Source organism: Medicago sativa, chromosome 2 (assembly GCF_051527215.1).
Source record: "Medicago sativa cultivar Bolivia chromosome 2, Bolivia_mono, whole genome shotgun sequence".
Classification (NCBI taxonomy): domain Eukaryota; kingdom Viridiplantae; phylum Streptophyta; class Magnoliopsida; order Fabales; family Fabaceae; genus Medicago; species Medicago sativa.
Window position 1 is genome coordinate 31481425 of NC_140750.1, and position 19213 is coordinate 31500637.

The window sequence follows — 19213 nt, forward strand, 5'->3', positions numbered from 1 at the left end:
TTTTGTATAAATCAATCCGAGCAGTTCCAAGAGCTTAAAAATCAAACTGAATTTTTGAAGGACTCTCTTGCCAAACTTACAACAAAAGAAGACTCCATAGTTACTCACAGTCAGAAGCTTGAGACTCAGACTTCTCAAGTGCCCCAACATGAGGCTACTTCCTCTCAATCCTCCGAAGTCCTCCTAGACCAAACCGAAACCAACCCCAAAAACCATATAAGTGCTATTACTCTTAGGGATGGTAAACAATTAGAGGACCCCGTTGTGAAAAGTAAGAACAATGAAGGAGAGATAGGGAGTGATGAGCCTCAAAGTGAGAAAGCCATAGAAGAGAATGAAAAGCCATTCGTTTCACCATCTCATGAGCATGAAATTCCATTAACACAAGGGTTTGATGAGTCCAAGTTAGATGAGCAGTTTATGAATATTATTGAAATGCTTCCAAACAAATTGCCACCTAAACTTAAGAATCAAGGAAGCTTTTCCTTACCTTGTGTCATAGGATCTGAAACTATAGAAAAAGCCATGTGTGATTTGGGAGAGAATGTTAGTTTGATGCCATTGTCCCTTTCTGAGAGATTGGATATAGGATAGACAAACCAATTTCTAAACGTCAAGCTAATGACTCTAAACGAGCGCTTCGTGGGAGGCAACCCATGACTTTTATTGCTTTTATTTTTGTTTTGTGTTATTTTAATTTGTTTTGTAGGTATTTGTCCAAATATGATGCAAAAGAGTGAAAGAAAGTTGAAGCCATTGACCAGAAACCAAACCCAAAAAAAAAAAAAATTCAAAAAAAAAAAAAATTTGCCACTTTCCCAGAAGCTTGGCACCGGCAAAGAATCATGGAATCCAATTCAAAGACAACACACAAAGGGATATGTATCAAGTTCTAACTTCTAAACCTTTACATCCTTGTCGATATCCTGATTCTCATAGTTTGAATGTGCTAGGCATTAGAGATAATGTGTATAAGTTGCTAGGAAACTTAGGATGGATTGAGATATTGAAACCTATGAGAGGGTATGGGAATTTCACCTATGAGTTTCTAAGTACAATTGTTTTTTTCTAAAAATAGGTTGAATTTTGATAATCCTAACCATAGAGTTTGTTTCCACTTAGGCTGTGAACACTTGTTTCTACTTGCTTGATTATCTTGCCGATGTAGGTAATAGACCTGCCGGAAAGGGGGAGATAGTACTGGGTGACATCATCACATACATAACTAGGCAATTTTGAGTGGGTGAAAATGAGGGGGTAAATCCAATTGAGGGAAACAATAGGCTAAACATAGAAACCCTCATTGCAATGAACTTCATAAAACATCATCCGCCCATGCAATATTCACTCAAGCTTAATGTGTCTATTCTGTTACTACTTCTTAACCCATCTCGGACTAGCATCGAGGTGGAAGCAAATTTGTTGTATGTTGATGATAATCAGGTACATGAAGAGAACAATCTTGATGAAGGAGACAATGCTAACTTGCACCAAGAGGAGGAGCACCATGGCCATAACACCGATAATCAAAATGAAGATCAAAGATGGACATGGATCCACAATGAGATTGAGAGGATTAGCACCGAGCAACAAAGGCAATATGTTGAGCCCTTCGGGCTTCGAAATGATGTTCAAAGGGGCAACTGCTTAACACAAGAAAATAATGAAATGCTCCGCCGGATGATGCAACACCTTCATCTCCAAGGTCCTCCCTATGGACCTCAATGACCAATTGTGAGCTTTCCTCTTCCTCTCTTCCCTTATCTCTTCTTCTTCTACTTCTTCTTCTTCTTCTCTTTTAATTTCTTTTTCTTTTGAATCATTGAGGACAATGCTTCCCCTAAGTGTGTGTGTGTGGGGGGGGGGGGGGGGGGGGGGGCTAATAAAGTGTCTAGAGTCGTAGTGTCCAAACTCCCTTGAACTTTATTCTTTTGTTTTGTTTTTATAGTGAAAGGCATGACTAGTAGCTTGTTTTTAATGTAAAATATGGCATAAAATTTTTTGTTTTGTCTCTTCTTTAAAGGTTGCTTCTTGTACATAAAAGTAGTTTCTTGTGTTTCTTGTGTTCTTGCTATACCCACGTCTTGTTTTATTGTGAAAAATCTCCAATGAGAAAAGCACCCAGTTGCAATCTTTGAGCAAATGTATGAGTAGGTATTTTAAGGAACACGTTCTATCTATAGTGTTAACTTAGACCCTTTAAAGTCTTAAGAGTAAAAGTAGTATAATTTTGTGTGGGAAATTAATCAATTGTGCCTTATTGTTATATTCTTAAATTGTTAAAGTTAAAATGGGGCGGGAGAATGGCACCAACATGTGGGGGAAAGGACAATCCATAACTTCCTAATTGTGGTGGTGACTCCCTAATTTGAACTTAAAGTGAAACAAATTCATCAATTCTTGGGGGGAAAGGACAATTACATCCAAAAAGACTTCCTACGCGGAGATGAAATAAAATAAAATTTTGCATCACTGCTTAGGGTGATTTTGAATCTAGGGGGAAAGGACAATTACATCCGAGAAGACTTCCTACGAGGATAGATAGCCCCTAAGCATCTGCAGCCCCTTTGTGCTTAATTGTTAATTTAATTTAATTTTAACTTAAATTCCCATCACTCTTATATGAAATGAAGAAAAGACTTTTCTCGGTTACTTTAGCATTAAGGATAGAACCTATTCCTCATAATATCTGTCTTATACAGGAGCAAGAAAAGGGTTGGACTGCACACACACACACTCACTTGAGACTTGACGTTGGGTAGAATAGGTTCATGAGGAATGTTTGAAATTGTAATTAGTGTACTTGAAGCAAAGCCTTTCTTTTGAGACATGTGTTCTTAATATTGCCATGATTAATCTTTTTATTGCTGCTATGTCCATTGCCTTTTGCTTGAGGACAAGCAAAGATTCAAGTGTGGGGGAGTTTGATGAGTCTATATTTAGTCTATTTTTATGCATTATTTAGTTTCGTTTTAATTAGATTTAATTTTATTTTATTTAAATATTATTTCCTTTTTGAGATAGTTTACTACAAATTGTATATTTTATATTTTAGGAACGAATATATGACGGAAGGTGTATTGGAGCAAAAGAAAGGAGTCTGGAGCTGATTTGGAACGAAAATACAAAAGATTCAGAACAAAAATATAAAGCCCCCAAGTCAGAAGCTTGGCACGGCCCATGCCAACATGTGGCACGGCCATGCCACCTCTCAGGATGCCTTTTGCTGCTTTTGCTTGAAGCCGAAGTTGCCCTGTTTTAGTTTTACCGAATAGCCCTTGTAGTTGCTTAGATTTTAAGTCAATTGTAAAGCTATAAATAAAGTAGCTCTCCATCACAAATATTCATCTTTTGTTCTTGGAATAAAAGTTCACTTTTATATTATTGTTCTTTTACTTTATTGCTTTCTCTCTTCTTCCCCCATGTCTACAATGAACATTAGTGAGTAGACTTCTTTGTCTTGGGATTGTTGGATAAGTCTAATAACGTAATCCGGATCAAGCCAAGCCTTAAACCCTAATTATATGTTACCTTAATTTCTTATCTAAATTCACCGTTTTAACATGAATTAATTATTATCAAACTGTGGAAGCGAACGCGGAGGGTTTGATAATGGTTAATTCATCATCACAAATATCAATTCATAAAGCGAACGCGGAGCTTTGATATTCGAACAAGTGAATTTAGACAAGGTTTGCGAAACATGAGAATAGTCTAGCAAACCTTGGGACACATAAAGTTTCGATCTTCAAGGGTCCCAAAGGCAATCACCCATGAGAATAGGTGTGGTTGTTGGAGGGATACACTCACTGACTTCGAGAGAAGCTGTGATATGCTAAAGAGAAACTTGTCCTTAGAAATTAAGATTAACATAGAATTATAAAGTTTAAGGCTTGCTTGTGAAAAGATTCGTTGTTATGATGAACCAATGATCCCAAGGCTCTTTTATTATTATTGTTATTTACTTTCAGCAACTAAACCTCCCTTTTTAGAATCTTTCTTCTTTTCTAATCATTCTCTAAAAAGTTAATCAAATTCATAACTCCCTAGCGGAACGATACTCTTTTACTACTATTACTTCGATAGACCGTGCACTTGCGGTTTGGCCTATCAGTTTCTTGTTACTTCTCCTTGCTCATTCAACTTGTTTCTGAATACCCATTTTGTTCCAATAATGTTCTTATGCTGAGGTTTGGGTGCCAGATCCCACACATCATTTCTTTGAAATTGATTCAGCTTTTCTTGCATAGCTAAGATCCATCCATCATCTGAAAGTGCTTCATCAACTGTTGTAGGTTCAATCATTGATATCAGTCCAATCATTGACTCTTCTTGTCTGAAATATGATCTTGTTCTTCTAGGACTATCTTTGTTTCCAATGATTAGATCCTCAGGATGTGAAGACTTGTGCTTGAATGTGTTTCTGGGAGGATCTGCTTGATGTGAGCCATCTTGTACTTAATCAGAATCAGCTTCATCTTGAGCTTCTGATGTGGGTTCAGCTTCTGGACTATCTTCAGATTCAGCTATCTGATCAGGTTCTGGAGTATCTTCAGGAACCTATATCTCTGCAAAACTTTCATCTTGCTTTGAAGTTTTATCTTCAAGCTCTTTGTCATCAAATTTAACGTGAATAGATTCTTCAACACAGGGTGTCTCTGAATTATACACTCTGTATGCCTTTGACCTTTCAGAGTAACCTAAGAAGATTCCTCTTTGGGCTTTGGCATCAAATTTCTTTAGGTAGAGCTTGTTATTCAGAATGTAACATGTACATCCAAATTGATGAAAGTAAGAGATATTGGGTTTTCTTCCTTTAAAGAGTTCATATGTTGTTTTCTCCAAGATAGGTCTGATATAGATCCTGTTTTGGACATAACATGCTGTATTCACTGCTTCTGCCAAAAAATGTTTTCCTAAATTGTTTTCATGGATCATGGTTCTGGCCATTTCTTGTAAAGTTCTATTCTTTCTCTCTACAACCCCATTTTGTTGTGGAGTTCTAGGAGAAGAGAATTCATGGACAATTCCATGTTTTTCACGAAAAGCTTCAAATGGCTCATTTTCAAACTCTCCACCATGATCACTTCTGATTTTCAAAATTTTTATTCTTTTTCAGATTGAATTTGTGTGCAGAAGTTACTGAATACATCATATGCATGATCTTTACTTCTCAGAAATTTCACCCAAGTCCATCTGCTATAATCATCAACAATGACTAATCCATATTTACTTCCATATAAAGATGCAGTACTGACTGGTCCAAATAAATCAATATGGAGTAGTTCTAAGGGTCTGGAGGTTGAAACAATGTCTTTAGTTTTAAAAGATGATTTCACAATCTTCCCCTTCTGGCATGCACCACAAAGTGCATATGAATGATAGTCAATGTCTGGTAGGCCTTTAACAAGTTGTAACTTACTAAGCTTAGAGATTAATCTCCAGTTAGCATGTCCCAACCTTCTGTGCCACATCCATTTCTTATCATTCATTGACAGAAGGCAAATTACCTTCTGGTCAACTAGTTCAGAGAAGTTGATTTTATAGACATTTTCCACTCTTTTTCCCTTGAACACAATGGATTTGTCTTCCTTGTTGATTACAGTACAGTTGGCTTTTTCAAATAAAACATCATAACCATTGTCACAAAATTGACTAATGCTCAAAAGGTTATGTTCAAGACCATCTACCAACCATACATTATTAATTGAGGTAGAGGAATTACCAATAGTTCTTGTACCAATGATCTTGCCAGACTGGTTGCCTCCAAACTTCACACTTCCTCCTTCTTTCATTGTTAGATTGAGGAACATGGACTTCTCTCCTATCATGTGTCTTGAGCAACCGCTGTCTAGGTACCATGATTTTTGCTTTGGCATTGCTCCTAGACATATCTGCATTTTTCACAAGTTTAGATTTAGGTACCCATTGTGCCATGGGTCCTGGAAGGTTAGTACTGGAAGTTTTACTCTTCACTTCATGTACCTTGTGCTGTAAGATTGGTTGCTTCTGATTAACCATTACCTTAGGTCTAACAACCTTTGGTTTTGATATTTCAGGAGCAGTAACCGTCTTCTTCTGAAACTTAGACTTCAGGACCTCAGATTTAGGTTTCACCAGACTTTGATGAACAAGTTCTGATCTCTTTAGAATCCTGATCTTTGAAGTCTTAGAGTCAGAGTTGATCGTAGCCTTTGGCTTAGAGTTCTTTGGCTTTGAAGTAATCTTAGCCTTAGAGCTAGAAGCTTTAGGTTCTGATTGAACAACAGTTTCCAACTTAGCGCCTTCAGGTACAAAAACTATTTTTAGTCCTTCCTTGATGCATTCACAACAGGATTTAAGATTGGTTTCATTAGTTTTCACTTCTGAAAAGCCAATTCCTCTGCCGTTGTTCTTGTAAATGCTATAAATCATAGAAGCAACTCTGCTTCTGTCAATGCCAGACATGATAAAATCTTTAAGAGCAATCTCGTGGTTGCTTAAAGGTTTTCCATTACACTTTTCTTGCAGCTTCTAACATAAGAACCTGAGCTTGTCTTCATAAGTTTTACAAATGAAGTCAAAGCCTCTAAGTCCTTCTTCAGAAGCCTTCAGATCCAATAGAGTTAATTCTTGTTGTTTCATTAAATCAACATATTTTTCTTTTAAATCCTTCAACTTATTGGCTCTTACTTCAAAATGTGTAAGGAGTTCTTTAAGAGACTCAATCAACTCTTCTTTGGGAATTTTAGAATATACCTCATTTTATTCTTCTGAGTCTGAATCATTATCTGCTTCTGAAGTTGTTGTAGCTACTAACCCAACAGCTATCTTTGCACCTTCATCAACTTCCTCTTTATTAGATCCAGATTCACTTTCCAAATCATCCCAGGTGGCCATTAAACTCTGTTTAATCTGCTTCTTGAATTTGCTTGGTTTGGAAGTTGACTTCTTTAACTTGTCCTTTGACTTTTCCTTATGAAGATCAGGGCAATCAGCAAGGAAATGTCCAGGCTTCTTGCAGTTGAAGCAACCCTTCTGATCTTCTTTATTTGAGCTTCTGAAGTTACTCCTTCTGGTCAGAAACTTCCTATTCTTCTTGGCCAGATATTGTAGTCTGTTGGAGAGCATAGCCATCTCAGCAGCATCTTTTTCAGAGTCTGAACCATATGGTTCTTCTTCTTCTTCAGATTCAACTACTTTGAGAGCTTTTGATGACTTGTCTTTGGATGGAAGAGCTATTGATTTACTCTTCTTAGTAGACTCATGTTCATTCAGACTTAACTTATGAACTTTGAGAGAACTAACAAGATCTTCAACACTTAAAGTGTTTAAATCTTTAGCTTCCTCAATGGCAGTCACCTTAGGTCTCCATCTAGCAGGCAAACTTCTGAGTATCTTGCTCACATGATCAGAAGCAACATAGCTCTTCTTCAGTATTTGCAATCCTGAGACTAGGGTTTGAAACCTTGAGTACATCTCCTCAATAGTTTCATCATCCTTCATCTTGAATAACTCATACTGATGAACCAGCAAAAGAGCCTTTGCTTCTCTAACTTTCTTGCTGCCTTCATAGTTAGCACACAGAGAAGCAAACATTGCTTTAGCAGTTGACTTGTCACTCATCTTCATGTACTCTGCTTTAGGAATAGCAGTGACAAGTGCTCTTCTGATAATATGATGATTCTTGTAAAGTTTCTTCAAGGCAGGAGTATGTTTCTTTCTATTAACAGCAACTCCTTCTTCATCAAGAACGAAGTCACCAACTCCTTCTTCAAGTATATCCCATAGTTCTTCATCTAAACCCATGATATAGCTGTAGAAGTTGGTTTTCCACCAAGAAAATTCTTCAGGATCTCCATTAAACTTAGGAATCTTTCCAAAGTTGGAGTTTTTGTTGTCACCATAGTCATATGGAACAGATGTATGAGACGAACCAGATCCAACATTAGATTCACCAGACATGTTTTTCACATATCTTTTTCTGTTACACTGTTAAGTGTTGAGACAACAGACCAAGGCTCTAGATACCAATTGAAGGTGAGGAAAACACAAGAAGGGGGGTTGAATTGTGTTGGACGTTTCTTCTTTTTCTCTAAACAGATTAGGACACTTAGAGTTCAGAAGCAATGATGAGCTTCTGAAGTGTGATAATATGAGTGTATGCAGCGGAATAAAACAGAGAGAAAGGAAAGAAGAAAGACACAAGCAATTATACAGGTTCCTTCCACAAACTGGAAGTCAGTCATGTCCCCCTTGCACTTCCAAGGAGAGTTCACTATAATGTAATATCTGATTACAATTGCTCAAGCACACAACAAGAGACTTCCTTTGCTCAAGCACACTTTGCAAGAGTCTTCCTATGCTCAAGAACACAATCAAGAGACTTCTATGCTCAAGCACAAAAGCAAGAGACTTCTAGATAAACAAAATTACACAGAAAATTGTTTGAGGTTGAACACTTGATATACAATCAGAGGTGCTCACAATACAAATCAGATACAGACTCTAAGACTTAAGAATTTCTAAGATGTGAACTTGAAAACATAAATTCTAAGTGACTTTGAAAGCAGAACAATTTTAGCAGAGTTTTGGCGCTTGTAAATTGTAGTTGAGTCGTATGTAAAACTCTAAGTCTTCACTCCTTTATATAGAGGTGTGAAAGAGACGTTGTGAAATTGCCAGCACATCAAAAAGAGTCGTTGTTGAAGCTTGATCTTTCACCAATGATCTTTTGCCTGATTTGGTTGTTGTCCTATGAAGAACCAATTTCAAATCCATTTCAGTTGAGAGGGAACATTTCTGCAGGCTTGGTTGTATATTCAGAGCTGTTGTATTGTCTTGTAGTGGCGACACAAAACAGAGTAGTGGAGAAGGTGGTTGTACAGTTCGTACATAGTACAATGTCAACGCTCTTGTTCCTTTTGCAAACAAATGCCTTCAAATACTCTTGAAATGACCGTTGCAAACTTCCACTAGTCTTCTGCCATCTTTAGACCGTTGTAATCCATGAAACAACTCTTGAATTCTTGAATTCTGCAAATCCAGTTGATCTTCAGCTTCTGGTGAAAATAGCTTCTGATGAGGCAGCTTTTGATGACGTGGCACTTCAGGACCTCTAGTCTTCAGGAGCACTAGTCTTCAGGAGCTTCTTCAGGAGCACTCGTCTTCAGGAGCGCTTTGCCTTCAGGAGCTTCTAATCTTCAGGAGCACTCGTCTTCAGGAGCGCTCGTCTTCAGGAGCGCTTTGCCTTCAGGAGCTTCTAAGCTTCAATTTTGTTGATTTTTTTGCTCTTTATTTGCTCATTCAGAACCTTTGTATGATATAAATTTTTGTCTATGGTCTTGTACACTTGAACAAATATTAGCAATTCCAATTGTCAATTTTTAATACCTTGTTATCATCAAAACTCTAAAGGTTTATTGTTAAACACATTTTGTTCCAACATGCTGCACTATTACTAGCATAACCAATAAACATGCAATCACACGTCTTAGAACCAATTTTTCTTTTCTTAGGTTCAGGTAATAAAACCATAGCCAAACACCCCCACACTTTCAGATATTTCAAATTTGGCATACGTTTTTCCCAAAGCTCAAAAGGAGTTTTATTGGTTTTCTTAAAAATAATTCTATATCAATGAAACTTCGATGAAAATGCTCTTAAGATTGTTGGAAAATTGACATAGAATTATTTAATAAATAGCAATAATAATCAAGAAATATGACAGCAAATTATACATATAATTCTCAGTAAAATAAAGAAGAAAGGAAGAACTTATCGGTTGTTGGCTGAGGCGTGCAAACGCATTGGGCTTAAGAGCATTTCGCCACCATAGGTCAATCACCTGATGCAGTTGGCATCAAAGCTAGTGCTCTCCAGGATACAACAACCTCTTGTCACTAACACTGCACGTGAACTAGCGATGGCACATGAACAACTCTTGGATTCTCAAAGGAACAATAACAGAAGTCTGAAATATATGTGAGTATGGAAATTGTCAAAGCTTTATTTTTTTGTGTATATCCTTCAGACATGTGAGGCCTTTATATCAATTTGTTTCAATGTTAACGTTACACACCTTTGACCAAACCATAACCGTTTTTCCTATTAATTAGATTTTGACCAAGTAATATTCAAGGTGCCAGGTATGTAACGTAAAACATGGGAACGTTTCTCACATTATAAATAATGATGATATCATTATTTATTTAGGAGATATATGAAACAATATATTAACTTTAAAATAAATTAAAAATAATAATAAAAATACAATATTTTTTTCCCACCATAGGAAAGTTGATTTATTACCATTAGATTAAAGAGGTACACCGATCATATTATAGTCTGCCCACACTGTATATCTTCTCACTTTGTCTTCAACCTCACCACCATCACCCTTCTTTTCACCACCACCACCAAACTCAAGCCAAGGGTCATCGTACTCCAAAAAAACTCTAATAGGCACCCATTGCTTAGGAGCTTCAGCTGCCATAAATCATAATCACTTGTCTAGATCTAATCTTCAAACAGACTAAATAGATAGAGACATAATATTCAACACATTGATAGATCAACCACATCAAGAACATAACAAACTCAGATCTGGAATTTCATGAAAGGACAAATTTGTTGGTCTTTTTAAGAATAAAATAAAATAAAAAGCATTGAGTATTACATTAGAGCAAAGACCAATTTCATACATGAAAATTTTTGGATGGACCAAAAGCATAAAAAATATTTTAGGAGGACTAAAATCAAATGTTGGTATATTTAGGGGGACTTTTTACTTATTAAACTCAAAAATGTATATGGTGTCTGATACGTATTAATTTAATCATTTTCTTTTTTTAAATGTAGTGTTTGATCTTCTTGTTTGTGTCTACTATTTGATAGTAGATGGTTTATTTATTTATTTAATTTTATCTGTATTGAAGGTATGTTGTTTATTGATCACAACATGGCAACACCTGGGTCCCAAACGGATGAAGTGAACTTCAAAGTAGGGTGTTACAGTTAGACATGACAATAAAATCTGTACCCGCGGGTACCCATCCGAACCCAATTTCATATATTTTTTATTTGGTATTGGCGGGGGTTTGAACACCGGACCTTCCATATTTTTATGCATTGTCCAACCAACTGAGCTAAGCCCACGAGGACACCCAATTTCATATATAACTAAAAGAGATAAACGTGACAGGCCACAAATCAATAATAAGAAAGAAAAAACATTTACGGAAAACAAAATCCTTACTAAGAAGATCAAAATCAAACACCAAAAAAATTGTGTAAATGTTATGTGCAGATGGTTTCATCCATACAATAAACACTTGTCTCCCCTTAAAAAAAACTTATTTATAGAAACCATGCTTCTTCATATTTAGATATTATATTAAGAGTTACTCCCTCCGGTCCTAAATATAAGCAAATTTAACTTTTTAGGTTTATTCAATTAATGATGTATGTGGTTCATATTATGGACCACATACATCATTAATTGAATGAATCTAAAAAGTCAAATTTGCTTATATTTAGGACCGGAAGGAGTAGTTGACAAAAGTAATTGCAATCTATAATCACAATCACAATAGTTTGAATGCTTTTTTTTTAAGAGGCAATAATAGGAATGTTTAATATGTTTAGGGAAATCCTAAATATTGCGAATGAGTATTTACTGAACCATTGATTTGGCCATATTTGCTTCGCCCTGTTCACTTATCTTTTTAATTTTTTACTGAAAATTTCTCTTCACTTATCTTAAATCGCTTAAATAAAATCAATTTCAACGCATATGTCTTCAGTTCATCGCTTTCATTGTTTTTCACAAAACCTCTCTTTTTCACAAAACCTCTAATTATTTTCTTTGGCTAAAAAAGTGAAAATATATGAAACAAAAAGGAGTAAAATGTTGCAGTTTTAGGATCTAACTTAAGCTAATGAAGGACTACGACAAATCTACTGCCGGTTGCAATAACTTCATCATCGCATGATTGTTCCGCTTTCAGCGTTTCAGAAATCTCAATGATAAAGATGCAACAATACATATCTTGATGGCAATAGGAGACTCCTTGATGAGTGAAACAAAGAAGCACCAACAACACAACTTGAAAAATGCAGTAGAAAAGAAAAAATGTGAAGAAATAAAATTTGAAAAAGGCAAATATAAATAAATGCAAATCTGAATTTTAGGATTTAAGTCAGGATTTTGACGACAATGAGCAGGACTAGATTTAGCCTCTATTCTTGCTCATTTTTTTTAATTTGGTTTTTGTAAAATTCATTTTCTTCTCTTTAGAAGTGAAATATTAATGCAGTTGTATATTTAAATTGTATTCTCAAATTGCAGGTGCCTACACTAAACTCAAAGGCTGCAACATATGCATTTGTTATAAGCAGAGAAACAGAAACATATATCCGACTCAACAACATGAAGATATTCCCTCCAATGTTTTCACAGGTGAGGCTCTCACTGGTTAAACTTTTCATAATGGAAACTAAGTAATTTATCTGGTTCAACAATTGAAACAAACTCTCTCCAAAGTTTTCACGAGGTGGGGTTGCCACTAGTGAAACATTCTCTATTTTCATTTTTATAGTTGATATTTCAATGATTTGTATTTCAAGCCTGTTAAATACAATTTTAAGTGTTTGCATGAATGATACTCTCTCTGGCAGGTTAACACACCGGTTAGAATACATGCTGATCAGGCAGGAAGAGATGATGGAGGTGGGTTCAGATAAGGTCAATTTTATTTGGTCACAGCCTTTAGGTGAAGTTTTGGCTACTGTTCAAGCTTCAAGTTCTCCAACAGATAAGGTCATGAACATTTTACATGTATGCCAAACTCACTATATTTAAGTTCTTTAGGGTCATTATCCTTATAAGTTATATTAGTAATGCCAACAATTCATGGCTGGCAGGCTCATGCATCTCAGTTAGATGGGTTGTAGAAATGGTAAGCGTCATTGTCAAGCAAAATTGTCATGTGAGAGACCGCGTTGGAGAAGCCAACAGAAACAAGCATACCCAATTTGAGTCAGAGGTCTCCTCCAACATCCAAAGGAAGCAAAATTACGGTTTCTGAACAAAAATTTGTTGCTAAGTCTCCATTTATAGTTGTTCAAATCTTCGTCAGAACAAAATGTCGACAATGTTATCCTGTTACCATCAGACGATGATGACATAGAAAAGAAGAAAGTATAAAAATACTATTACTAACATTCAGGCCACTCACTTGAGGGGAAACACAAGCAAGGTACCAACCATTTCTAAAAATCAATTTATAATGAGTATGTTTAAAAGATTATTTTAATTTGTAGAAATGTTTTTTAAACTTGTCATAGATAAAAAAACAAGTTATCTTCAACAATGTCAAGAAGGTTGTCCTTCTCAACCTTACCCACAAGGAGGCATTTGAAGGCTCCTAATTTAGATATTAAGGAGGCTAACATAATGTCTAAGGTAGGCATATATCACAATTATATTTTTATATATTTTTTTTTCTCACACCGCATATGTAATTGATTTCTAATTAACAGTTAGTTGAGACTAACTTCGCAACGACACCAGAAATGAAACTCCAACCCATGTAAGAACATGTTTCATGTCATGTTTTTCATGCCAAATATGATCTTAGTTATTTAGTTTGAAGCAGTAATCATTTTCGAATTCCATGTTGACAAAGAATGACATTAGATATATCCTTAAAATTGTTTATTGATGCATGTAGTTGGTACAAATGACATCAGATGATATCACAAATGAGAGGGGCAGTGACCATATAGTTGTTACATCAACCTTCCTTTCAATCCATGCCACCTTAGAGGACATCATCTGAAGTATCTACAATCATCTAATAATATTATTACTTGACTGCAAACAATTATTTTAAAAGTTGTGGCCTAGTAAGTGAAATTATCTCAGTGTCAACTATTCTTCCAGGTCACGAAATCTGAAATTCCTTTCGTGAGCCTATGAGGGTTTCAACCTTGAACAATTCCTCACTACATGCATCACTAAACACTTTTAAAGATATATTTGATGTTAGCCTTTGTCAACATGGAATTCGAAAATGATTAATACTTCAAAATCAACAACTGATACCATTCTTAGCATGAAAAACATAACATGAAACATGTTCTTCCATGGGTTGGAGTTTCATTTCTGGTGTCGTTACAAAGTTGGGCTCAACAAACTCTTAATTAGAAATTGATTACATATGCGGTGTGAGAAAATAAAAATATATAAAAATATAATTTATAGTGATATATGTTTACCTTAGACATTATGTTAGCCTCCTTAATATCTAAATTAGGAGACTTTAAATGTCTCCCTGTGGGTAAGGTTGAGAAGGACAATCTTCTTGACATTGTTAAAGATAACTTGTTTTCATCTATGACAAGTTTAGAAATCGTTACTACAAAAATAATCATTTTAACATCTCATTATAAATTGATTTTTATAAATGGTTGGTTCCTTGCATGTGTTTCCCTTTAAGTAAGTGGACTGAATGTTAGTAACAGTTTTTTATTCTTTCTTCTTTACCATGTCATCAGTGTCTGAGGGTAACAGGATAACATTGTCGGCATTGTGTTCTGACGAAGATTTGGAACGACTAAATGGAGACTTAGCAACAATATTTTGTTCGGAAACCGTAGTTTTGCTTCTTCTGGATGTTGGAAGAGATCCCTGACTCAAATTGAATCCGTTGGTTTTTGTTGGCTTCTGCAACGTGGTCTCTATCATGACAATTTTGCTTAACATGACGCTTACCATGTTCTATAACCCATCCAACTAAGATGCATGAGTCTACCAGCCATGTATTGTTGGCATTAATAAGATAACTTATGAGGATGATGACCTTAATGAACTTAAATATTGTGAGTTGGGCGCATATTAAAATGTTCATTGCCTTATCACTTGTAGAACTTAAATCTTAAAGCTTGAACAGTAGCCAAAACTTCACCTAAAAGCTGTGATTAAATTTGTAAACATTAACACAATAGTTTATAATATATGTGTTGAAAAAAATAAGAGAGACTCGAAGTTAAAATTTATCCTCCTCATCGGCTTTTTGATATTTGACTCGAAGTTTTCCCATACCACTACCGTTGATAGCCATATCTCTCTTGCAAGTGAATGAATACAAAAGGAAGAGCAGCAATATTTTTATTTTCAAGAATGCAATCTTGTATATATACTGTTGTTTGGCGGTTCCAAAAAAGAATTAAATATTAAAACATCATGTGCTGCACAAATAGTAGCACTTCCTCACTATCTCCATGTTTTGTGATAAAAGTGTAGCACAATTAGGCTGGAGTTTGGATCTTCTCCCGTTCCCATCCACTCTAGTTTTCCTTTTTGGTTAACTGATATCTTGACATGTGGCAATAAAAAATTTAACGGTTCAGATAGGGCTGGCAATGAACCGAGACAACTCGAATATAGTTCAAAACTCGACTCGGTAATTAATTCATTGAGCTTAGTTCGTGAACCAAATGAGCCGAACTTAAGTTAAAAATTAAGTTCGTTTATTAAATGAGCTGAACTTGAACTACATATATAGTTCGATTCATTAGGTTCATGAGTTAACTCTATTATAAAATATAATAAAATTATATTATTTATTTAAAAGTTATATACCTTAAAATTTATCCTTTTTCTTTTAAAAAAATGTTACTTCCCAGTAGACTCACTGCCTATAAATTATATGCCTTGAAAGATAAACTTAGGGTTAACCATTACTCTCCTTTCCAACAAAAAGATAAACTTTTCGTATTCTTTTCTCTAAATGCCGTGATAGCAAAAAGGCAAGACGGCAACATAAACAAGCAACCCAACTAATAAACATTCAACTCCTCACCTCTTGCTTTAGTGATTCTTGAACAAATCTCATTCATCTCTCTAATTCTCATCTCCCTTTCAAACATTCAAATCCAATTTATTTTTATTATGATTTATACTGCGTGTTTTTAGTTTTCTTTTGTGTTGTTCCTATATTGAATGTTGAGTGGTGTAGGGTAGAACTTATGTGAGGGTTTATTTTGGATGTTACTCTCATGCAAACTCTGAAGCTCTCTGTTTTGTAATTTTGTTAATTTCTCATCTGTTTTGCAATAGTTTCTACGTAAAAATATTTGAATATATTGACACTTAAAATTAAAATATGAAAGATCTAAAAATCTGGACTTTTATTAAGAAAAGAAATGATTTAAATTACATGATTCGAGCAAACAAGTTAAACCTAACGAGCCGAACTGAGTTGTTCATGAACTTTAAACGAGCCGAACTCGAGCTAAAAAAAAGATTCATATCAAACTCGAGTCGAGTTTCGAGCTGAACCAATTCTTATCGAGTCGAGCCGAGCTCAGACGAGTTCGGTTCGACTCGGCTCATTTCCAGCCCTAAGCTCAGATCAAATAGGGAAACATGTTTCACCGGTACGCTCACTTTTCTCCTCTCAAAACACATCTACGCTCCTCCTCCCTCTTCTCTGCTACACCGTCTTAATCACTCCCTTTCCAATTCCTCACATGGTTCTCTCTCTTCTTCAGGTTCATCATATGATTCTTCACACCTCACCATGGATGACACTACCAATCAAAAATAACTCGAAACAGTGATTATGTTTCATCATTCCGAAACTGGCAACTACAAGATGCAGCAATGATGGAGAGGTTAATATCTTCTCTTGAATTTGGGTGATTCGCCTTGATTTTGTTTCAAGAAGTTTCAGAGATCCAAATTTCGGCGATGGAGAGCACCTGGGTTGGTTTCGATGCAGAAGAAAAGGAGAAAGAAGAATCAACCATTGAGAAGAAGAAGAGAATGTTGTGTTGATTTTTCTTTTTTAAATCTGAACCGTTTAATTTCATCTAGCCACATGTCACACATCGGCAAAACAAAAAGGAAAACTGGAGCGGATGAGAACTAAAGCAGTAGATCGATTGGCCCCCTCATCCCTCAACTTTTACTTTAGCTGCTTTGACTTAGTCTTATTTTTTGGGGTTAATTGTTGAAATTGATCATGTAATATACACAAAGTTTGAAAAATGACTCTTTTAAATAAAAAAAACACATATTCTAACCCCTATAAATTGATATTTTTTTTATTTTTTACCTTTCAATATACGCGAAGTCAAAAAAAGCGATTAGATGTTGATTTTTTCATGATTATTTGCAGACATGTTTAGGACGTTAAAACATGACTTTACAAAAACAAAATTAGAATTTTTCGACTCAGGACAAATTTTTTATGAATTTTTAAAGCACAAAAAACTCAAATTAAAACAAAGGAAAGGCACATGGCCGGTCACATAAGAAAAGTGCTTAAGCCAGACAAGTAACCTAATTTTTAGAGATTAGCACAATGACTGACTAAAAATTAACTTTTTGTGATGCTAGAAAAGTATCCTAGACATCACACCCTAAATGGAACTTTAAGCTTATTTTTATGCTAATTAATCTCCCATATCTGAGTTAACAACCCTTTAAGTGTTATGTTTATTTTTTAAGAGTTCTCTAATTTGACGCATGTTTTAGTTTCCCCAATTTTGTTAATGTATACTTCTGTGTTGGAACCGTAGCTGGAAGATGGTTTTCTTGTGCCTAGTAACCGGTTACGTAGTTGCATAAGCCTTGAAACAACTGAAAAACTTGATTATTAAACTACACATTGGACTGCTGAATAATCTTCCAGTGTAGGTGCTTACTTATAAATGTTGTACATTAACACGAGTGACGAAATTAGGGATTAATAAAATGTTTAAGTAGGAATGATATGTGCTAATGATAAGACTATGACCTGATTAGATAGGCTGGTTACGTATATGAAAATATACTCATATAGAAATATATTCAGAAATGAAAATGTTTTGTTTAGGTGATAGAATTTGTAAGCATCGAAAGCATTCAATAATAAATCTAAAAAAAAAACATTTTGTAAGCACTTAATAACAAATCTAATTTTAAAGTAAGGGCGTAAATATTGAGAAATTCTTGCTACAAAAATTAAGCATAGAATGTTCAATAGTACTCATCTTCTTGTGTGAGTAAAATGATGCGTTGAGTATAATGGAACTCAAGACAATGATTACACTGGTGCAAGAGTTTGAATTTAAATAATGTATGTATGTAAACAAAATTTAGACAAAATAAATGTAATGAATTTGTGATATTCATGCAACAAAATTTTGAAACATGTAGCATCAATGTATATGCATTTGGCATTTTTCCTCCTCTCCATTTGGCCTAACAGAAGGTTATTTATAGCACTTGAACCTATTTGTAATTTATCTCGATCTAGGCGAAATTGTCACTATCTAAGATGAGTGTATATGAAGAAACAATTTAAAGTAGAGTTTAACAAAGTGCATTGTGATTTATGGCTACACGGGTACGGTACCCGGTACGAGATTACGGCAAATTAAAAAAAAAAACTAAGGTAATGGTACGTCAATAAAATCATGAGAGCTAAATCCGTCAATTTACAACAAAAACATCATGATAAAAGTTTAAAAAGTTGAAAACTAGTATTTGTTACAACAACAAAAAAAACTCATATGCACATATAATACTATATTGTCATATTAGTATACAAGAGAAAGCCACATTTTCCACTCACAATAGAAAAAGGAAAATGCTACTTCTCTAGAAAAATAGCATCAAGAATTTTTCAAGACACAATTGGCAAGTTTTAATTGCATGATATATTTGTTCACTTCCTATTTTTCAGCCACACCTCCTTGAATTGTGGCAAATAGTGCATTGTGATTGGTTGCTCTTTATTCTTGAAGAATTCTTGATGTTTTTTTTCTAGACATATAGCATTGCTCATAGAAAAATGAGTAAAGCCCCGCCCACATCAGAAACAAAGGCAAAAATGAACACAAAAGGAATCTAAAATAAGAAACTAAATGGAACCAAAAACCAACAAGGTCGGAAATTAAAACTAGAAATGAATAAACGGAAACCCAATTTGGTGCTCAATCTCTCCCTCACGTTAGAAAACCAAATTTAAAACCTTATATGAATATAAGGAAAAGGTAAACTCACCAAGTTTTTTTTAAAAAAAATAAAAAATAAAAAAAAATAAACTCACCAAGTTTGAGTGGCCAACGAGAAGGAAAAATGGAACTGATATGCAAGAGAGATCTTTTCGACACAAGCCCTCTTCCTTTCCGCCACGGATTCTTATCAAAATTGTGACGCGAATTGAAATGAGGGAAACAA